The sequence below is a fragment of the Pinus tabuliformis genome, chromosome 7, assembly GCF_031772625.1.
Source record: "Pinus tabuliformis cultivar Carrire ecotype Pingquan chromosome 7, CPIR1, whole genome shotgun sequence".
Classification (NCBI taxonomy): Eukaryota; Viridiplantae; Streptophyta; class Pinopsida; order Pinales; family Pinaceae; genus Pinus; species Pinus tabuliformis.
Genome location: NC_142293.1, coordinates 863,048,092 through 863,072,912, shown reverse-complemented (window position 1 = coordinate 863,072,912; position 24,821 = coordinate 863,048,092).

The following is a 24,821-nucleotide window of genomic DNA, read 5'->3' as shown; positions in this document are numbered from 1 at the left end:
CCCTATATACCTGAAAGTACGTGGACAAGCTATGATATAATTACATATGTGGAATGATGTATTGCACTCAGAATTTATGGTAGACAAGTTAGTGACAACTGCTATGTTGAATGACACAGAACACGTCTCTAGGCTAGACCTCTGAATGTTATGCGTTATGTTACAATGCTCCATTAGGTTAATTGTGGTTAAATTTTAAGTTGACCTTCTTAAGAATTCGCCTTTCAAGTTTCACCACGTGATGTATGTTTTCAATTCCTAGAATGAAACTAACAAGAGAAACATTCTTTCATTCAATTAACAATGAAAACCATAGCTAGTAAGGGATAGAGCAATCAGATCTTTGACAAAGAGAAAAGAGAACATCTAATGTAATTTCCCTAGCTATTCCTATCAAGCATTCACAAATTACAATATGCAAAATTAAAGTTTCTATTTTTAGTCCCTTTAGTTTCTTGATGAACAAAAAGGAACTAGATTCACATACAATCAATCAATCATTTTGCAAGAACTAATACTTTACGATAGTTCCTTTTTGAAAGAAATGAATACTTTTACGACACTTTCTTTTGAGCAAATACTAATTGACTATAATATAACTTTGACAATGAATTGATAGTGATAAAGAAATAATTTAAGGAACACTAAAAACCAAGGCCAAAGTAGGGCTAGGAAAGGAAAAACAAATTGATTTCAGAGACACAACAATTATTGATCTTTCAGCAAACAAAAACAAAAGGAAATTTGTGAAAAATCAAGTCAAATATGGGATTTGTGACCTAGGGAGGATCAACATAGCCCTAAATGGGAGATAGTGCGCTTCAGAGCACTGTCCTCAAGCCAAGGGTTCTCTGTTGCACTCTGTGTCATGGCCAACTTGTGCAAGTGCCTGAGAGGCCATTTTAGGGGCATTCAAGCACAATTTTTACCAGAAAACACTTCAAAAAGGTTGAAACAATATCAATGGAAGCAAGTAAAGTCTACTAGGGTGTACTAGGATGAGGGTAAACTACCAAGAATGATGATCATTCGCCAGTATGGTCATCAATTTGTTATGTGGAATTTGTCATCTACGGATAAATATAATTTCCCTAGGTGGGTAGCTACACCTAGAACAACAGATTTAAAGAGTTTAAACTTTTTCTATAGAAGATAAATAAGACAAGAGACATACTTTTTATCTTTTGCTTTCCTTTTGTCTCCTTTGTATGGATGGTGTCCCTCCTTCTCGAACTTAATCTGCTCGACAAGTACCTGCAATCATAAATAGAAGACAAAACCCAATCAAAGCAAGAGATCTATCTACTATAGGCAAATGGAATTGAAAGAATTTGCACATATAATCATCATACATAAATACAAGAACATGGGAAAAGGTGTAAACAAATTTATTAAGTAGAAGGAAGAGTTACAACCATGAAGTCTGATCCAATGTCACTCCTTCAGCTTTATTTCCATCGAACATCACATCAAAAGCACAACACTCTGGCAACATAACAATACTTGCTTACAATCTCAAACCTCACACTAACAATACCTGCTTACAAATTCTCAAAGTCCATGCCTTGATCACTTATATGAGTGCTAAATTTATAGGGAAATGGAGGTGGTTTGGTCATAAATGAGGGCATTGAATGGCCTTCCAAACATAGATTTAGTTTCCATGGAGGAAGGGATGAGAGGATAAGGGGTTACTTAACTCATTCCCTATCCAATTTAGAGATCATAGGAGATGATAAGTGTGGGAATCTTCTAGAATGATCTAGAAGATAAGAATATTCCCAGAACCCTATGAAGAATTTTCTCAATCTCACCTAGCGCAAGTCAAAATGAGCCTAAGTGCACTGAAATACACCCTTACATGGGCCAACCTACATTGAAGTGAATTTACCCCTATCCAAAGTTGTGTTGCTCCCTCAAGGAGGCATTTCTGGAGGGCTTCAGGTCAGGAAACTTTTAGGGAAGGTGGCATTCGAAGTGATGAATTGTCTAAGGAATGTAGCAACTGGATTAGGGTTTGATGAGCCCTAATAGTACTGATCTGAATGTAAGGAGTGATGTGCCCAAATGGATTTGTAACATCTACCCCATAAAGCATAAAGTTTAAAATGATAATGTCGAGTGATATGCTTTACGATGTGATGAGGAGGTTACGAAGTAGATGGTGACCTGCATCAATTACAATACATAATATCATGATATTTTTGGATTTTTCATGAATTGCTAAGGGAAGGTATACCCATGTTCAAAATATAAAATTTTGATTACATGTACATAGATAGTCCTCTATAGATATAGACCCATGATAGTATGACCATCTGTGTAAAGCCATTGTATAGATGATTTAGTACTTTCCTAAAATCGCAGCCCGGATGGACGGAACTAGATCCAGGTTCTTCTGTATCATCCAATTGTTCACTCAAGTATGAGTCTAACCATGTGAATATGTGATCTGAAGTCGAACATGGAAAGGCACTGTCTTATTACCAGCCAATGATGTAAGTTGTTAACAGAGGCGAGAGAAATCACCAATAATGATAATGATCCTCAAGGTATCGAAGTACATTCTACATCGTGTGAATGGATTTCTTGATATCAAACACCATAAAAAGTCTTTCGGTAGAAGGCTAGTGATGTTAACTTATTGCCGGAAGTGAGAAACTTTCCATTGATGTATGCAAGCCCCAAGGTACGCAAAGGGTGTCTCTAAGTCAACTTCTTGGATAATGTGTTGATGTCAACAAGAAGTGACTCATTGTAGGAGGGCCTTGATGTATCCAACATCAATGAGATGAAATGAGTGTAATGATTTTTGGAGATGGAATGTGATTGATGACACAAGGTTCAGGAATGGCAGTCATGAAAATGAAGGTTTATGAGTATTGAAAACAATGAATTTAACTAAGTGACTTCTCTTGAACATGTCAGTGACCCTGAATGAATTAGCATCATTGACCCATAACCAAAGTAATGGATGGTATGATAGACCATAGATGTGATAACCATCAATCAGATAACCCAACCCAAATAATCACAAGGATGAAGTGAAAGTGTCATGTTCAAGAGCGACCTGCTGCCATAAAGTGGTTAACCCATTTTCCCATTTTCCCCAGTCATTGCTAACAAGTACCTCTTTATTTTTTATCAAGCTTGAGGAGGATAACATATTCTTGTTGTATAATTCAACCCTTCCGGTGAATCCATCGCTATATGATGTTTTAACGAGTCTAGCAAAGGTGAAACTTGGTCTTGTGATGATGGACAAGTTTGTCGCTATTTGATGTTTTAACAAGTTTAATGATAATGATAACTCAGTCCTTTTCATGTTTATATATTTTCAAAAGGGAAAAAACTAAAACTCCATTTTTTCTTAGATTTATCTGTCAAGTCCAAAAAAGCATAAAATAATACGAGAGAGGACCTATTCACCATGTTCGATCAACATATTCCTTTTTTGTAAGTAATTTATCTCAGTCTGGAAAAGGGTTAAACTTATACTGATTAGATGTCATTTCCAATCCGTTAACAAGCTCAAAAGGACAAGTGCTCGGCAATATTTTCATGTTTAAAGAGTCAGAAAAGAGCTTAAAGAAGACTCCAATTTGAGGAATCAGTGGTGTCTAGGATAGCGACTAGTTCCGGTGATGTTGGAACTTCTCAAAACATGTTGATTTATGTGAAGAGGCTGGCTAATAGGACCACTCATTGCAATTGTTCCTCAAAAAGGGTAAAACAGCCAAGTGAATGTGTATGATCGGCCAAGCAGATAGTGACAATGGAAGGAGAAAAACCAAGGCTCATCTAATGGAAGAGGCTAATAGAATGGAAATCATGAGCGTTAAAATGGAGATGGGTTCACTTTTAAACAAGCTTGAACCATAGGGAACTATGCTTGGATATAGTTTCATGTTTACACAAGCTTGAAACGAAAAACTATGCTTGGATTCAGTTTCATGTTTACACAAGCTTGAAATGAAAAATTATGCTTGAGTTCAGTTTCATTTTTACACAAGCCTGAAATGAAAAACTATGCTTGAGATTCACTTTACATGCCCCTAGCATGATGACTCGATTCTAGGTTCATGTCCCCTGAGCTTCATTATATTCACCTAATTAGACTACTCGTCACTATCAAGTGGATGGAATGAATGTTAATTTATGAGATCAAGTGAAAGAATCGACTGGGATTTTACAAGATCTACTCAAAGACTCGAATTGGAACTTTTCTCCAGGGTACCTTGTTTCATTTTTTAATGACCTTGACACAAGACAAGGAACTTTGCTTAGAGACCTATTTCATTTTTTAATGAGGTTGACACAGTTAAAGAACTATCCCCATATTCCTTGTTTCATTTTTTAATGAGCTTGCCACAAGAGAAGGAACTATGCTCATATTCCTTGTTTTATTTTTTAACGAGCTTGACAAAAGAAAACGTACAGTACTCTGATTCCTTGTTTCATTTTTTAATGAGATTGACACAAAACAAGGAACTCTGCTCTGATTCCTTGTTTCATTTTTTAACGAGGTTGTCACAAGACAAGGAACTATCCTCATATTCCTTGATTCATTTTTTAACGAGGTTGACACAAGACAAGGAACTATCCTCATACCCTTTGTTTCATTTTTTAACGAGGTTGAGACAAGACTAGGAACTATCCTCATATTCCTTGTTTCATTTTTTAATGATCTTGACACAAGACAAGGAACTATCCTCATGGACATGTTTCATTTTTTGATGAGGTTGACACAGTAAAAGAACTATCCTCATATTCCTTGTTTCATTTTTTAATGAGGTTCACATAAGCTAAGGAACTATCCTCATTGCCTTTATTTCATTTTTTAACGAGGTTGACACAAGACCAAGAACTATCATTGTATTCCTTGTTTCATTTTTTAATGAGCTTGACACAAGATAAGGAACTATCCTCATGGACCTGTTTCATTTTTTAATGAGGTTGAAATAGTAAAAGAAGTATCCTCATATTCCTTGATCACAACCCATAAGAGGTCATGACTTCCAAGAAGTTCTCATCATATGGGAGAAAGATTCTCTAGAAGGGATTCATAGCAAGGAATTCATTAGAGAGATCTAGTTCCAATGTCCCCAGTACATAATGTACAACATCATGTAATTGATCGTCCATTGATGTATTCATAGAACAAGCTTCCACATAATTAACTCATGGTGGGGATGATACCATTGGGACAAAAGGACCATTTAGGGAATATGGTTTACTAGAATCCATATTTGGACCAGGAAATGAAAGTTGGTCAATGGTGACAATTCTTCCTTTGTGCGAGAAACACACCACTCATAAGAGTGTTGAAATGATATCTCCTATGTCATAAACATAGTCATGCAAAAGAAGTAATTTTTAATCTAAAAAGCCTAGGACTATTATCACATTCAGATAAACAATTTTTCCTCCCAAAGTAATAGGCAACTAAGGAAGGATTCCTAATGGTTGACTAGCTCCTCTGTTAAAAGCCAACAGAATCTGGGTAACAGGCACAAGTGGTGGCGAACTGAGCACTTGCAAAGTACTGGAGGAAAGGATACTCAGAGATGCACCTTCATCTATATAGTGCCATGCACAATCATTTTACAAACTTGTACTATGATCTAGAAAGGCACATAAGAAGGAGGATGACATTTTGTTAGTCAATTCCAGTCGAAGGAAGTGACCGGACTACTTGGAGGAGGTACAGTAGAAATGGGAGAATTAACCCCTTGAGTTATGAGAGTGGGAGGATTTTCTTCCTATATTAATGGAACAAGAGGACTGCCCCCAAGATCATTGGAATCTGAAGAAATGAAAAGAACCTAAGTGGTATTATATTCACTCTCTTTAGGAAAGGCATGATTAAATGAAGGTGAAATCGGGTCAACTATTTCCTCGACCTGTGATTGGTCAGGTAAAGACTCATGGGATTCACATTCAAAAAGACTGGATTTGACCGATGGTTGATATGTGTCAGACACTTTATCAACTAGTGAAGGATTAAGGTAGAGTCTCCTGTAACCATATGGAAGTCATTGCGGAGAAACAGGATGGTTATCCAACACTACTTTCACTTGATCCAGATAGGGACAAAGGTGAATGGGGTGATTCTCTTAACATAACCTACATGGAAACTTAACTTTAACCTTATTTCATGAACTTTACTACTACTAGTTGATGGTGTTTCACTAGCATGATCTCCATAAGTTGATGACATAGGAAAATATGAACGAGAAGAACATTCTTCTAATATTTGAGGAATATCAAGACAATTTTGAAGAATATGGTCTCTCGTACAAAGTTTGCATGGATATCAAACTTTGTGAGGCTTATCAGATGGTTTCTCATCAGAAGTTGCATTCAAAGTAATGGTTGCTTGGTTTCCTCCCTACTGAATTGTATTCCTCTTCTTCTTCCTCCCTTTCTTCTTATTCTTAGCCAGCTGGTTACTAGTGTCAATACTTTCATCAGGCGAAGAGGAATAAGGGGAGGAAAAAAAAACAGAGGAAGAAGGCAAAGGGTCAACTTGAGGATCAACTGGAGGTTGATTTTGTCCAGTAGGAGGAGTACTTGATTACGGAGAAATCACAACATTTTGAACCAAGGAGGCTGAAAACAACCATACGACAAGCCAACGGTAAATCTCGGAAGGGACAATGTAGCCATATTTGGAGCACCAATATTTCTGAATGAGGAAAAGGGCTAGGATTCCCATCATAAGGAATTCCTTGATCTATGGACTTCGAAGTTGTTTCCATATGTCTCAACCTAAGATCAAATAAGGAGTGAGCATCGAGGATGTTGTCCACAGTTAATTAATTTTATTTTAATCAAAATAACATAAAAAAACAAAAGAGGGATAATCTAGGCAAAAGGATTACCAAGTAACTATGAATTGCGGTATACTGCCTTAGTAATCTAAGGACTTAACATATGTGCAGGAAATCTCCTTGAATGTTGTGTTCAGTGTATCACAATGTACAAGGTAGCCAACTCGGTTACCTATGAGTGGATAGAAACCTGATGTAATCCTCCCATATATACCCGAAAGTATGTTGAGGCCCAATCTGTATTAGCATCGTCTAATGTGAAACCACACAGTGAGAGCATTCCTTTATACTTTATGTACTGTAACACCACCCTATATACCCAAAAATACGTGGAGGAGCTACAATATACCTACGTACATGGAATGAGTTATCACACTCAAAATGTATCGAAAACAAGTTAGCGACAACTGCTATGTTTAATGATGCTAGAACACATCTCTAGCCTAGACCTCTAAATGTGATGTGTTAAGTTACAATGCTCCATTAAGTTAATTAAGTGATCCGAATTAGATCCATAAAGAACTAGCAAAGAACCATGACTGTATCAGATTGGGACAAAATTCAAAAATTCCAAAACAGCAATCAAAACCACCCTGAACTAGTGGCAATGGTAGCCAGCATGGAATGATGAGGACCTCGGTCAAAGCACGTTGACCGAGGCCCATGGAGACTACGCAGGAGGCCAAATTAGCCCCTGGGAGGCCTAGATCCGGAAATGGAGGTGATTTTTGATGCACGATTAGCACTTAGCTAGGCGAAAGGGCTCGAAATGGGGAAACCCTGAGAACTTGATTGTGTGGGGAGCTAGAGAACCGCAGGACAAAAGGCAAGAGCACTAAAGGAAAAGGTGGGACCAGCTCCAAAACACTGGTGGTATTGATCAGGGCGCCCTCAAATGGTAAGTGATTTTAGACAAAAACGGAGAGATTCCACTCAACAATCGATGCGTGGCAAGTGGAGGAGAGATAAAATCACCGTTGATCGTGCGCTAAAGGTTGAGCAAGTCAACCTTACGAAACATCCATATGGCGTTGGATCTGGGGAATCCAGATCAGACGATTGAGATCATGCCTGATGGGGGAAGCAGAATCGATGAAGGATTGAGCCACAAGAAGGATTTGAAGTCTGATTTGATTGCTATGGTGGAGAAAGATTCATTCCACAACGTAACTGAAGAACTGAACTGACGAAGTAGGCTGGTGTTACAGGAGGATATGTGGCCACTCCCTGAGCACTGATGATGATGCCGAGTAGGGCACTCCAAGCACAGTTGCAGAAGGTGATTCGATGGAGGTGGAAGAGGAATCGAACAGACATGGGAACGAATGGCTTCAAAGCCACGCACAGAGATAGAAAACACAAGAGAGAATCCTGAGAGGAGGACGAGAGATAGAGAGACCAGAGTCCCGAGAGGTGGATGAAACATAGAGAAAAAGATAGTGAATCAAAAGCAGACGGAAGACAGAGGGCTGAGCTGACCAAAGGCAGCATTGAGCACCAGAGAGCTTGAGATATTCAAGCCATCCCAAACAGGATCTGTCTGGACTAAGCACCACATTGGGCTCTTTCCATTGTAGAGAAGAAGGTCACAGAGCTGGTAGGCAGAAGAGTCTATGCACTCCAGTGGTTTGGGGAATCCAAGAACCACCCTGCCAAGCGAATTGGTTTCAGGTGAATCACATTGAGCTCTTGCATTGTAATTCTCTACTTAAAGACACAATAAAATAAGGCCACCACTAAAAGCTAGACTGGAGATATAGCCCTAGAGAATAGGGTGAAATCCTTATTAATTCCTTGTGTTCTTGTATTTTCTTACTGTATTTCTCTGTTGTCTTTCCATTTCAAATGTCTATGTATTGGCAATCTGATAGATCCGTTGCTTAAATAACATAGACACACACACCAACACATGAGTCTGTAATGCCTTTATTCAATAAATCTTTAACTAAGGTCACTGATAGGGTGATTATCAGATCAAGTGGTATCATATATTTAGGCTGTAAGGTTAGACAAGCTTGTGTTGGTTTAGCTGTTGAATGCTCACTAGATCAAAGCTCAAATTAGGAGAAGGATAGTTGGTGGAAACTAATCCTAAAATTGAGAGAGTCTATCCTCGGAAGACAATGTCAGAGGAAGGTTCTGTGGGGCCAAACCCTCAATTCATACAATGTTTCCTAGCTATAAAATCTATGGTAGAAGAAATGTATAAGGACTTTAGAAAGCATAAGGTTGAAGACTCCTCAAGTTCTAAGCAAGATAAAGAGGAATATGAGTCTCACTTCCATGATCACTCCAAAGGAAAAGGGTAAGAGGAAAGCTTTCTCACACCTGTTAATAGCCCTGTGCATAATAAGAAAGAATCTTTGATCAAGCTAGATGTTAAATTTGATTTGCCTATATATGATGGAGAGCTAAATGCTGAAAAGTTGGACAATTGGATTAGACAAATTGATGTGTATTGCAGGGTACAGAACATAGGCTCAGACAAGAGTAAGATTCAGTTGGTAAGCCTATGCCTAGGAGGCACTGCCTTGGTTTGGTGGGAAGGCAGAACCCAAGCCGATGTGAAAAGACATGGTAAGACTATCTCTGTTTGGAGTGAATTTGTTACTGCAATCAAAAAGCAGTTCTATCCATTGGCCTACATGCAACAAGCCATGATGAGTTGGCAAACTCTTCAACAGTTGAAAGGGCAAAGTGTGCCAGGGTATACTCAAGAATTCAGAAAGAGAGCATTGATGTTGGGTAAAGTGTGCTAGGGTATACTCAAGAATTCAGAAAGAGAGCATTGATGTTGGGTATCTCATTAGACTCACCAGAGACTCTTTTGAAGTACATTGGTGGTCTACATGAGGCATACCATACTCATGTTTAATCCCACTAGTATAGGTGAGGTATCTGTACAAGCTACTCATCTAGAAGCTAGAGGAAACAATGGAAATCCAGAAGTTGGGGGACCATCCCAACCCACTACAAGAAAGAGCAAGGAGAAAAGAAAGCAGAAGTGGAAAGCAAGGAAGGCTAAAACTGCACAGAAAAGCAAAGCTTCATGCACTCTCTGTAAAAATGATGGGCATGATGATGAGCATTGTTGGATTTTGCATCTAGAGCTGAGACCTAAGAAGTCTGAGGGGAAGAAGAAGAAGACTGTTGCAGCTATTCAGAAAGATTTAGGGTTGGATTCAGAAGATGAAAGAACTATTGCAGCCACAGGTATAAAACGTAAGAATTCTGAAGCATCTACTAGTAATTCTGCTCCATCTATTATTGATGAAGAAAATGAGAGAAAAATACATGAGCTTTTCCATATTCGAGTTATTTCCAAAAATGAAAAGATTGATACTTTGTTTGATAGTGGCTCACAAGTAAATTTGATCTCTGAAGAAATTGTAAAGAAATTGGGATTAGCAACTATACCTCACAAGAAACCATACCCATTAGGATGGTTGAATGATAAAGCACAACTACAAGTGACTAGATAGTGCAAACTCAAGTTTTCTTTTGGGTCAGCATTTGTAGATACGGTTGAGTTAGACATAATTCATTTGGATCTATGTGGAATTTTTTTAAGAAGTCCTTACTTGTATGATAGAAAGGTTATTTTCTATAGAGCTCAGAACAAGTACCTACTTGTTAAAGATGGAACTGAATACTACGTAAGAGCTCATAAGCTCAAGAATAATTATACTCTCATAAACTCGGGGCAGATGAAAAGAATGATAAATTCATGCAAACAATTCTTACTGATGGTTGTAAAGGAAAATAAACTTGATAAAACCAAAGTATTCGAGGGATGTAATGCTGAATAGCAAGCTGATATTGAAAAGGTTGTTTTAGAGTATGATGTCTTATTTCAGGAACCTAAAGGTCTACCACCCAAAAAGTTAATAGTACATGATATTATTTTGCAGCAAGATGTTCCATTACCTAACATTGGGATGTACAGGTTTTCTGCTTTAGAGAATGCTAAAATAAAGAAGTAGGTGCAGGAGTTGCTCGAGAAAGGGTTCATCAGGCCTATCACATCACCATGTGGGTCACCAATCATTTTGGTAAGGAAACAAGATGGCTCGTGGAGAATGTGCATTGATTAATGAGCACTGAATAAGATAACAATAAAAAATCGGTATCCCCTTCCTCGCATAGATGATATTTTAGATCAATTATAGGAAGTTGTCTATTTCCCAAGTTGGATTTGCATAGTGGATACCATCAGGTCAGGGTTGTAGAGCAAGATTCAAGGAAGATTGCTTTCAAAACAAAGAAGGGATTGTATGAATGGCTGGTTATGCCTTTTGGCTTGACCAATGCTCTAGCTACTTTCATGAGATTAATGAATGATGTACTCAGACCTTTTCTTGATGATTTTGTTTTTTGTATACCTGGATGACATTCTGATTTTTGGTAAAATGTGGGAATAACATTTAAAGCATGTTAAGCAGACATTAGATTTTTTGAAAAGAGAAAAACTTTATGTTAAACTATCAAAATGTGAATTTGGAAAAACATCTCTAAACTACTTGGGTCATATAGTAGGGGGAGGTGAATCGAAAATAGATCCCTCTAAAGTGGCAATCATTGTGAACTGGCCTAAACCCAGGTCTGCTACAGAAGTGAGAAGATTCTTAGGAGCAACACAATATTGGAGGAAGTTCATTTCTAACTTTTCCTCAATTGCAGCTCCCTTACATGCTTTAACAGGATTGAATAAGGTGTTTCAATGGGGAGGCAAACATCAGAAAGCCTTCGACACCTTGAAAGAAAATATTAGTACAACACCTGTACTAGCACTACCTGATCTGCAAAGACCATTTAAGATCCAAACTAATGCCAGTGACTATGCCATGGGAGCAGTGTTGACATAGCACGATAAACCCATATGTTATCATTCTAAGACTTTTAATCCTGCAGTAGTTAACTATCCTACATATAATAAAGAATTGTATGCATTAGTTCAGAGTGTGAAAAAGTTGAAACATTATTTAATGGGCAAAGAGATAGTAATACATACTGATCATCAACCACTTCAGTATTTGCACTCCCAAACTAAGTTGCAGTAATCAAGACATTACATATGGATGGGTTTTCTACAACAGTTTCATTTAGTCATCAGATATAAAAAGGGCGTACATAACAAGGTTGTAGACATGTTATCTAAACCCATTATAAATGCATCTACCATACTTAAGCATAATTCTGTGCTACATGAAATCTACATTGAACAATATGCTCATGATATGGACTTTAAAGATGTATATGCAACTTTGAGTCAAGGCAAAAGAGTAGAAGAATTGGACTATCACATGAAGGACCGACTCTTATATCATTGTTGGAAACTCTGCATTCCACACACTAAGAGAGTAAAGATAATTAGGGAAGCACACACTTCTCTGATATCAAGTCACTTTGGGGTAAGTAAAACAGTTGCACAACTGCAAAGATTTTGTTATTGGTCAAGAATGAATGAGATAGTTTCCATATATGTAAGAGGGTGTGCTATGTGTGCTAAAAGCAAGCCCAGTAATAGAAAGCTAGGCTTGTACACTCCATTGCCAGTTCCTTCTCACCCTTGTGAAAGTGTTTCCATGGTTTTTGTTGGAGGACTACCTAAATCTAGGAAAGGTCATGGTTATCTATATGTTGTTGTGGATAGGTTCAGCAAAATGTGTATTTTGATACCTTGTAATAAACAAATTACAGCTGAACAGACTGCAAAATTGTTCTTTGAACATGTATGGGTTCATTTTAGATTACCCACATACATTGTTTCTAATTGAGACACCCGATTTGTGGGGAAGTTTTGGTCAAGTCTGTGGGAACTAATGGACACAAAACTGAAGAAAAGCACAACTTTTCATCCACAAATGGATGGCCAGATAGAAGTAGTTAACAGGACAATGATCCAGTTACTGAGAGGGTATTACAACAAACATCCTAACCTTTGGGATGAACACTTGTGCTATGTGTAGCATCCTTACAATAGAGAAAAACACTCTTCTACCCAGAGATCTCCTTTTGAAACCTATTTTGGTTTCATACCAAGGTCTCCTTTGGATTTTGTCTTTGGTAAATATACCATGGTTGATGGACATAGTGATGTGGAGAAGGCAACTAGGTTCATTGAATAGATCCAGGAGATCCACCAGGCAGTATAGGAACAACTGGATAAGAGCCAAGCCAAGTACAGGGCTAGGCATGATAAGCATCGGATGGAGCATAGATTTTAAGTTGGCGACCAAGCCTGGCTGTATATCAGCAAGGATAGGATGCAAGGTGAAAGTAAAAAGCTAAAGCCTATCAAGTATGGACCCTTTAGGATACTTGAGAAGATTGGTGAGAATGCTTTTCACCTTGATCTACCAGCTTACATGCACAACTACTCAATCGTAAATGCAGATTGCCTAAGATTGTTTGAACCTTCAATGATTGAGGACCCTGAAGAGCAGAGTCAATTGCCTTCTATTGATGACTTGCTACTTGAATATCTTAATGAATTGCAGGAAGACATGGTGTTGGACAGGAAGGTGAGGACAACGCACAGGGGAGATGTGGAGTACCTCAAGATTGGGCTCAAAGGTTCAAAGTCGAGTAGTGCAAAGTGGATTGAGATTAGACAAGTGAGAAAACAATACCCTCACTTAGTTGATGCTTGAAAACAAACTTTTGGTGGTCCAAAATCTTTTTCAGTGGGAAGGCCATGATTCGAATTGGATCCATAAAGAGCTGTCAAAGAACCATGACTATATCAAGTCAGGACAAACTTCAAAAATTCCAAAACAGTGATCAAAAACACCCTGAACCAGTGGCAATGGTAGCCAGTGTGGAACACCGAGGACCTCGATCAAAGCATGCTAACAGAGGCCCATGGAGACTGCGCAGGAGGCCAAATTATCCCCTGGGAGGCCTGGATCGGGAAATGTAGGTGATTTTTGATGCGCGATTAGTGCTAATCGCACATCGCTGGGCGAAATGGCTACAAATGGGGAAACCCCAAGCACTTAGTCATGTGGGGACCCAGAGAACCGTAGGACAAAAGGAAAAAGCGCTAAAGGAAAAGGCAGGACTTGCTCCGTAAAACCAGCGGTATTGATCGGGGTGCCCTCAAACGGTAAGTGGTTTTGGATGAAAATGGACCGATTCCACTCAAAGATTAACGCGTGGCAAGCGGAGGAGAGAGAAAATTACCATTGATCATGCACTAAAGGTCAAGCAATTCAACCACGTGAAACGTGCATATGGCATTGGATCTGGGGAATCCAGATCGGATGGCTGAGTTTGCGCTCGATGGGGGAAGCAGAATCAACGAAGGATTGAGCCATGATTTAGAAGGATTTGATTTTTGCTTTAACCGCCATGGTGGAGAAAGATTCATTCCATGACGTAATTGAAGAACTGAACTGACGAAGCAGGTTGGCGTTACAGGAGGACATGTGGCCACTCCCTGAGCACTGATGATGACGCCGAGCAGGGAACTCCAAGCGCAGCTGTAGAAGGTGATTCGACAGAGGTGGAAGAGGAATTGAACAAACATGGGAATGAATGGATTCAAATCCATGAACAAAGACAGAAAACATAAGAGAGAATACCGAGAGGAGGACAAGAGACAGAGAGACCAGAATCCCGAGAGGAGGACGGAACACAGAGAAAAAGATAGTGAAGCAAAAGCAAACGAAAGACAGAGGGACGAGCTGACCAAAGGGAGCATCAAGCACCATAGAGCTTGAGAGATTCAAGCCATCCCAAAGAGGATCTGTCGGGACTGAGCACCACATTGGGCTCTTTCCATTGTAGACCAGAACGTCACAGAGCCAATAGGTAGAACAGTCTATGCACTCCAGTGATTTGGGTAATCCAAGAACCACCCTGCCAAGCAAATCTATCTCAGCTGACTCAAATTGAGCTCCTGCATAATAATTCTCTACTTAAAGACACAATAAAATAAGGCCACCACTGAAATCTGGATCGGAGATGTAGCCCTGGAGAATAGGGTGAACTCCTTATTAGTTCCTTGTGTTCTTGTATTTGCTTACTGTATTTCTCTGCTGTCTTTCCATTTCAAATGTATGTGTATTGGAAATATTATCGATCCATTGCTTAAATAACATAGACACACACACCAGCACATGAGTCTATAATACCTCGATTCAATAAATATTTAATTGAGGTCACTCATAGGGTGATTATCAGATCATTGAGGTTAACTTTTAAGTAGATCTTCCTAAGAATTTTCCTTTCAAGACTCACCACGTGATGTATGTTTGCAATTCCTAGAATGAAACTAACATGAGAAACATTATCTCATTCAATTAACAATGATAACCATAGCTAGTAAGGGATAGAGCAATCAGATCTTTGACAAAGAGCAAAGAGCACACCTAATGCAGTTTCCCTAGATATTCCTATAAAGCATTCACAAACTACAATATGAAAAATTCAAGTTTTTATTTTCATTCACTTTAGTGTTTATATGAACAAAAATGAACTAGATGCACATACAATTAATCAATCTTTTTGCAAGAACGAAGACTTTACGATAGTTCCTTTTCGAAAGAAATGAATACTTTTACGACACTCTCTTTTGAGCAAAGATTAATAAACTATAATCTAACTTTGACAATGAATTGATAGTGATAAAGAAATCATTTAAGAAACACTAAAAATCAAGGCCAAAGTAGGGCTAGGAAAGGAAACACAAATTGATTTCAGAGACACAACAATCATTGATCTTTCAGCAAGAAAAAACATAAGGAAATTTTTTAAAAATCAAGCCAAAGGTGGTATTTTTGACCTAAGGAGGATCAACGCAGCCCTGAATGGGAGACAATGTGCTTTAGAGCATTGGCCTCAAGCGAAGAGTGTTCTACAACACTCTGTGTCTTGACCAAGCTTGCGCTAGTGTAGAGAGGCCATTCGGGGCTTTCAAGCACAATTTTTACCAAAAAACACTTCAAAAAGGCTAAAGCAAGATCAATGGAATCAAGTAAAGTGTACTAGGGTGTACTAGGATGAAGGTAAACTACCCAGAATGATGACCATTCCCTAGTATGGTCACCAATTTGTTATGTGGCATTTTTTATCTATAGATAAAGACAACTTCCCTAGGTGGATAGTTATACCTAGAACAACATATTTAAAGAGTTTAACCTTTTTCTGTAGAAGCTAAATAAGACAAGGGGCCTAATTTTTATCTTTCGCTTTCCTTTTTTCTCCTTTGTATGGTTGTCATCACTCCTTCTCAAACTTAATCCACTCAAAAAGTACCTACAATCATAAACAAAAGACAAAAACCAATAAAAGCAAGAGATATATCTACTATAAGAAAATGGAATCGAAAGAATTTACACATATAATCATCATACATAAAGACAAGAATATGGGAAAAGGTGTAAACAACTTTATTAAGTAGAAGGAAGAGTTACAACCATGAAGTCTGATCCAATGTCACTCCTCCAGCTTGAGTTCCATCCAACATCACACCAAAAGAACAACACTCTGGTAGCATAACAATACTTGCTTACAATCTCAAACCTCACACCAACAGTATCTCCTTACAAATTCTCAAAGTCCAACCCTTGATTACTTAGATGAGTGCTCAATTTATAGGAAAATGGAGATGGTTTGGTCGTAAATGAGAGTATTGAATGGCCTTCCAAACTTAGCGTTAGTTTCCATGGAGGAAGGGATGAGAGTATAGGAGGTTACTTAACTCATTCCCTATGAAATTTAGAGCTCATAGGAGATGAAAAGTGTGGGAATCTTCTAGAATGCTCCAGAATATAAGAATATTCCCAAAGCCCTATGAAGAATTCACTCAATCTTGTCCAACGCAGGTCAAATTGGGCCTAAGTGCATTAAAATGCACTCTTACATGGGCCTACCTGCACTAAAGTGCATTTAACCTTGACCAAGGTTGTGCTGGTCCCTCAAGGAGGCATTTCTAGAGGGTTTCAAGTTAGGAAACTTTCAGGGAAGGAGGCATTCGAAGTGATGACTTGCCTAGGGCATGTAGCAACTAGATTAGTATTTGATGAACCCTAATAATATTGTTCTGAATGTTGGGAATGATGTTCCCAAATGGATCTGTAACAGCCGGGGTTCATAAGTAAGATCTAGGGCTTTGTGGTCTATAAGGGATCATGGAGAATACAACCCTTTGGATGGTTTCATTTGAGCATGGTTATAGAAACAATGAAATAGTCATAAATAAAGTAACATCCCTTTTGGTAAACATCCTCACAAGATTGAAATAATTCTTGGAGTGCTTACACGAGTTGAGCTTGGCGCCCTATACCCAAAATTCAGAAACAAAAATGTTATCCGAGGTGCATTCTCCCTTTGTATAGTGATGAGTGATATTCTCAGTAATAAGGTGTAAAAGAAACTTAATTTGGTCATTATTTACTGGGTTGATAGTAGGTCCTCATCCTCAGTGTTATGAACCATATTTTTGATACAAATTAGTAGTGCCTAACTTCTTTCTATGCTTGGATCCTCCTCGGAATGCATTAGAGACATATTAACCCTCCATTGACAATCATATCATATTATGGATGTTATTAAAATTAATAGGGTACCCGTTGTCTAACCAAAGTGAACCATTGTGAATGTGGTTGATCAAAAACTATGTGCATCAAGAAAATTCTCTTATAGTTACGAATACTGGGAATTCGTGCAACTTAGGTAGGGTAGAATCATTCAACACTTTGAATGAAGGAGGTATCTATAAAATAATGCTACTAGACATTATCAGGGTGAAATACATGTATACCTTTGGCTTTAAATATGGAAACAAATCATCATTAGTGAAATTGTTGTCAATCAAGATAGCCTTTCCATATTTTCCATACGGGTCCTCAAGAACATGGACACGAGGATTAGAAAATTCAAATGGAATGAAAACCTTCAGGAACAAATCATATTGAAATGATTGCAGGAGGAAACTTTATGAATAGGGGGAAAGCAGTGGAAATGGGAAATTGAAGACTCAAACATAGACACCAGGGTGAAAATTCAAGCAAGATTCTAAAGCATGTGAATCAAATGGACTTGACACGTGATAATTGTAGAAATTCATAACAAATCCCAATACTTCGTTTCCAATTTAGGCACTAAATGAGGTAAGTGAGGAAATGACTAAAAAATAAGCTTCATTTTGAAAATTGATTATGACAAAGACTCATATCCCAAGCAGCAACATCATAGATTAGAAAAGGTGACAAGTGTTGGGTGTTTGTTATATTATTCCCATGACTAGTCACACGCATAAGGGGGTGTCACAGGGGGGCAATAGATACCCTTATTTTGTGTGTCATCGCAACACCCTAAGAATTTTTTTTTTGACCCTATATTAGGTGTCTTACAGATCCATTTGGGAACCTCACTCCCATCATCCAGATTAGTGTTTTAGGGCTCATCAAACCATAATTTCAGTTGCTACAAGCCCTAAACAAGTCAACCTATTGAATGCCTCCTTCCCAGATAGTTTCATGGCCTAAAGACATCCTAAAATGACTCCTTGAAGGACCAGGGTAGGTAGGCCCATGTAAGTGTGCTCTGTAGAGCACTTAGACCCATGCAAGGGTGCTCTGTAGAGCACTTAGGTCCAATTTGACCTGCGTTGGGTGAGATTTAGCAAAATTTGCATAGGGTTCTAGGAATATTCGTTGGTTCTAGATCATTCTAGAAGGATCCCACCTCTTATCCCCTCCTATGAGCTCGAAATTAGATAGGCTTAGGATCCATTAACCTCCTATCCTCTCATCTCTTCCTCCATGGAAACTAACTCTAATTTTGGAAAGCCATTCAATACCCTCATTGATGACAAAACCTCCTCCATGTTCCTATAAATTGAGCACTCATCTAAGTGATCAAGGGCAGGACTATGTGGAATTGTAAGGAGATAATGTTGCTATGAGAATTGGCTTTGAGACAAGTATTATTATGCTACAGGTTTGTCATGCTTTTGATGTGATGTGGATGGGATCCAAGCTACAGGAGTGACTTCGAATCAGACATGATGGTTGTAATTCGTTCTTCTATTCAATAAAGTATTTGAACCTTTTTCCCATATGCTTATTTTTTTATATGATACTTATATGTGTGAATGTATTTGATTCCATTTACTTGTATTCAATAAATATTTTTCTTTGATCGGTTCTTTGTCTTCTATTGATGTTTACAGGTAGTTTTCAAGCTTGTTAAGTACATGAAGAAGCGACAGGATCAATGCAAAGGAGAAAACAGGAAAGCAGAACTACAAGCAGGTCTTCTCATATTCTTTGTCTTATCTATTGCTTATAGGAAAAGGATAAAGCGCTTTAAATTGTTGTTCTAGATATGGATACTTATCTAGGGAATTAGCATTTATCCGTAAATACCAAATTATCCAAAACAAATTGGTGACTCCGTTGGGGAAGATCATCCTTCCTAGTAGCTTATCCACATCCTAGGACACTCTATCAAACCTTACTTCCTTTCATTGATTCTATTTCAGCCTTGTTGAAGTGTTATTTGGTCAAAAAATTGAGGTTAGGTGACTTTTAAGTGGCCGCTCAGGAATCAGTGCAAGCTTGGTCAGGGGACAGTGCTCTGCAGAGCACCCTTGAGTGAGAGATAGTGCTCTGCAGTGCAGTTAGACCCTCTTTGAGCTGCACTGATCCACCTCAAGGAAAATTTTCACCTTTGGATTGGGTTTTTTCTGCAAATTTCCTTTTGTTTATGTTTGCTGAAAGATCAATGATTGTAGTATCTCTAAAATCAACTTGTATTTCCTCTTTCCAGCCCTACTTTTGCTTGATTGATTAATTTTTCTTAAATTTTTTCTTTATCATTATGATTTCATTTCCAAAGTTAGATTATAGTCGATTAATATTTGCTCGGAAGAAAGTGTCGTAAAATTATTCCTTTCCTTCGAAACATAACTGTCGTAAAGTCTTCGTTCTTGTAAAAAGATTGATTGATTGTATGTGCATTAGTTTCCTTTTTTTCCATCATAACATTAAGGGAATCAAAAAGAAAAACTTGCATCATTCATATTGTAGTTTGTGAATTCTTGAAAGGAATAGCTAGGGAAATTGCATTAGATGTGCTCTCTGCTCCTTGTCAAAGATCTAATTGCTCTATCCCTACTAGCTAAGGTTTTCATTGTTCAATTGAATGAGAGGAATGCTTATCATATTAGTTGAATTTTTGGAATTTCAAACATACATCACGTGGTGAACCTTGATAGGAAAATTCCTAAGCAATATCAACTTAAAATTAACGTCAATTTACAATGGAGCATTTTCACTTAATGAAAAACATTTAGAGGTTTAGGCTAGAGATGTGTTCCAGCGTCGTAAAACATAGCAGTTGTCGCTAACTTGTTTACAATACGTCCTGAGTGTGATACCTCAGTCCATGTACGTGAGTATATTGTAGCTCGTCCATGTACCTTCGGGTATATAGGGCGGTGTTAAAGTACGTAAAGTATAGGGGGAATGCTCTCACTGTGAGGTTTTTCATTAGACAACACTAATATGGATTGGACCTCCACGTACTTTCGGGTATATATGGGAGGACAACACTAGGTCAATATCCATCCTTAGGTAACCGAATCGGCCATCTTGTACACTATGAAACACTGAACATGACATTCGAGTAGATTGCCTCTCTGTACTTCTTGATTCACCAGGAGGTATTCTGCAATTCACAGTTGCTCGGTAAACCTTTTGACTAGATTATACCTCTTTTGTCTTGTTATGTTATTTTTATTAAAATAAAATAAATTGACCACGAATAACATCCTCCACACTCGCTCCTTATTTGATATTAGGTTGAGACATATGGCAACAACTCTAGAGTCCATCGATCAAGGAATTCCTTTTGATAGGAATCCTAGTCCTTTTCCTCCTTTCAGAAATATTGGTGCTCCTTATATGGATACATTGTCCCTTCTAGGATTTACCATTGGCTCACTAGTATGGTGGTTTTCAACCTCCTTGGTTCAAAATTTCGTGATTTCTCCACAATTGAATACTCCTCCAACTAGACAAAATCAACCTCTAGTTGATCCTAAAGTTGACCCTTTTCCTTCTTCCTTGGGTTTTTCTTCCTCCTATTCTTCCTCTTCACCTGGTGAAAGTATTGGTACTAGTAACCAGGTGGCTAAGAAGAAGAAGAAAGGGAAGAAGAAGAAGAAGAAGCAAAATCAGCAGAGGAGTAACCAAGCAACCATTGCTTTGAATGAAATATCTGATGAGAAACCATCTGTTAAGCCTCACAAAGTTTGATATCCATGCAAACTTTGTGTGAGAGACCATATTCTTTGAAATTGTCCTGATATTACTTAGATCTTAGAAGAATGGTCTTCTCGTTCACATCATCCTATGCCATCAACTTCTGGAGATCATGTTGGAAACACACCATCAAATAGTGGTAGTAAAATTCATGTAAAGAAGGGTAAAGTTAAGTTTCCCTGTATGTTATGTGAAACGAATCATCCCATTCACCTTTGTCCCTATCTGGATGAAACCAAAAGTGTTGGATAACCATCTTGCTTCTCTGTTATGACTTCCATCCGTTTACAAGAGACTTTCCCTTAATCCTTCATTAGTTGATGAATTGACTGACCAAAATCAATCGTCGGTCAAACCCACTCTCTCTAAATGTGAATCCCATGAGTCTATACTTGACCAATCACAGGTCAAGGAAACAGTTGACTTGATTTCACCTTTAGTTAATCGCACATTTCCTGTGGAGAGTGATACCACTCCAATTCTTTTTTTTCTTCAGATTCTAATGAGCTTGGAGAAAACCCTCCTTTTCCATCAAGACAGGAGAAAAATCCTCTCATTCTCGTAACACAAGGGGATAATACTCTCGTTTCTACAGTACCCACTCAAAGTAGTCTGGTCACTTTCTTTGATTGGATCGACTGGTAGGATGTCGTCTCCCTCCTTATGTGCCTTTATAATGATAGTACATGTTTGTAATAGGATTGTATCTGGCACTATTATAGATGAAGGTGCATCTGTGAGTATCCTTTCCTCAACTGCTTGGCAAGCGCTTGGTTCACCGCCACTTGTGCCTATTACTAAGAATCTGTTGGCTTTTAACAGAGGAACCAGACAACCATTAGGGATCCTTCCTCAGTTACCTATTACTTTGGGAGGAAAAATTGCTTATCTCAATGTGATGGTAGTCCCAGGAATTTTAGATTACAATTGACTTCTTGGGAGTGACTATGTTTATGACATGGGAGCTATTGTTTCAACACTCTTTCGAGTGATTTGTTTCTCGCATGAAGGCAAAATTGTCATTGTTGACCAGCTTTCATTTCCCGGTCCAAATATGGCTTCCAGTCAACCATATTCCCTAAATTTTCCTTTTGTACCAATGGTATCATCCGCTCCACGAGTTAATTATGTGGCAACCCGTTCCATGCCTACATCAACAGATGATCAATTCCATGATGTTGTACATTATGTACTGTGGGCATTAGAACTAGATCTCTCCTTCGAGAGAATTTTTCGCCCATCTGAGGAGAACCTCTTGAAATTCATGACCTCTTATGGGTTGTGAACCAAGGTACAAGGATAATTCCTAGTCTTGTGTCAACCTTGTTAAAAAATGAAACAAAGGAACAGGAGGACAGTTCCTTGTCTTGTTTCAACCTCATTAAAAAATGAAACAAGGAATATGAGCATAGTTCCTTGTCTTGTGTCAAGCTCATTAAAAAATGAAACAAGGAGTATGAGGATACTTATTTTACTATGTCAACCTCATTAAAAAATGGAACAGGTCCCATGAGGATAGTTCCTAGTCTTATGTCAACCCCGTTAAAAAATGAAACAAGGAGAATGGGCATAGTTCCTTGTCTTGTGTCAAGCTCGTTAAAAAACGAAACAAGGAATATGAGGATAGTTCTTTTATTATGTCAACCTCATTAAAAAATGAAGCAAGTCCTTGAGCAGAGTTCCTTGACTTGTGTCAAGCTCAATAAAAAATGAAACAAGCTCCCCTGGAGCAAAGTTCCAATTCGAATCTTCGAGTAGATCTTGTAAAATCCCAGTCAAGTCTTTCACTTGATCTCATAAATGAACCTTCATTCCATCCACCTAATAGCCATGAGTAGTCTACTTAGGTGAATGTAATGAAGCTTGGGGCACATGCACCTAGTGGTAAAATTAAGTTTCCTTGTAGGTTATGTGAAGGGAATAACCCCTTTCACCTTTGTCCCTATCTGGATGAAGCCAAAAGAGTGTTGGATAATTTCCCTGCTTCACCACAGCGACTCCCATCTGGTTACAGGAGACTCTCCCTTTCATCATGCTCAGGGAGTTTAAACCGATCTCAAGCTTAGTTCTTCATTTCAAGTTCGTGTAAAAATGAAACTGAATCCAAGCATAGTTTTTCATTTCAAGCTTGTGTAAACATGAAACTGAATCCAAGCATAGTTTTTCATTTCAAGCTTGTGTAAACATGAAGTTGAATCCAAGCATAGTTCCCCATGGTTAAAGATTTTGTAAAAATGAACCCATCTCCATTTTAACCCTCATGATTGCCATTCTATCAACCTCTCCTATCATATGAGCCTTGGTTTTTCTCCTTCCATTGTCATTATCTGTTTGGCTCATCATACGCTTTCATTTGGTTGTTTTACCCTTTTTGAGGAACAGTTGCAATGAGTGGTTTATTATCTAGCCTCTTCACATAAATCAACATGTTTTGAGAAGTTCCAACATCACCAGAACCAGTTGCTATTCTAGACACCACTTGTTCCTCAAAGTGGAATCCTCTTTACGCTCTTTTTAGACTCTCGAAATATGAAAATATTTCTGAGCACTTGTCCTTTTTAGCTCATTAACAGAATGGAAATGACATATACTCAGTATAATTTTAACCCTTTTCGAGCTGAGATAGATTGTTTATGAAAAAGGAATACGTTGACCGAACATTTTCAATAGGTTCTCTCTCGTATTGTTCTACACATTTTTTGACTTGAGAGACAAATCTATGAAAAAGAACTTGTGGATTTTCCTTTTTGTCCCTTTTCAAACTCTCTAAACATGAAAAGGACCTAGTTATCTTTGTCGTTAAACTCGTTAAAACATCAAATGGTGACAAAATTGTCGATCATGACAAGATCAAGTTTCACCTTTGCTAGAGTCGTTAAAACATCACCTAGCAATGGATTCACTCGAAGGGTGGAATTATACAACAAGTATATGTTATCCTCCTCAATCTTAATAAAAATAGGTCTAGGGAAAATGGAAAAAGGGTAAAACAACTTTATGGTAGTAGGTCGCTCTTGGACATGACACTTTCACTTCATCACCTTGACTACTTGGGTTGGGTTATCAACTTGATGGTTATCATACCATTGGTCTTTCATACCATCAATCACTTTGTTTTGGGTGAATGCTACCAATTCATTTCAGTGTCGCTGACATGTTCAAGAGAAGTCATTCAGTTAAAATTCATCCTTTGCAATACTCATAAACCTTCATTTTCATGACTGCCATTCCTGAACCTTGTGTCGTTAGTCCAATTTTGTCTCCAAAATCATTACACTCATTTCGTGTCATTGATGTGGGATACATCAAGGCCCTCCTGTGACGAGTCGCTTCTTGTCAATATCAGCACATTATCCAAGAAGTTGACTTAGAAACACCCTTATATTACCTTGAGGCTTGCATACATCAATGACAAGTTTCTCGCTTCCAGCGATAGGTTGACATCACTTGCCTTCAACTGAAAGACTTTGTATGGTGTTTGACATTAAATCATCCATTCACACCATGTAGAATGTACTAAAATACATTGAGGATCGTTATCATTATTGGCGATTTCTCTCGCATCTGTTAATGGGTTACATCAATTGCTGGTAATTAGGTGGTGTCTTCCCATGTTTGACTTTAGATCACATATTCAGATGGTTAGACTCTTACTTGAGAGAAGGATTGAATGAGATAGAAGACCCCGGATATAGTTTCATCATGGGTCTAT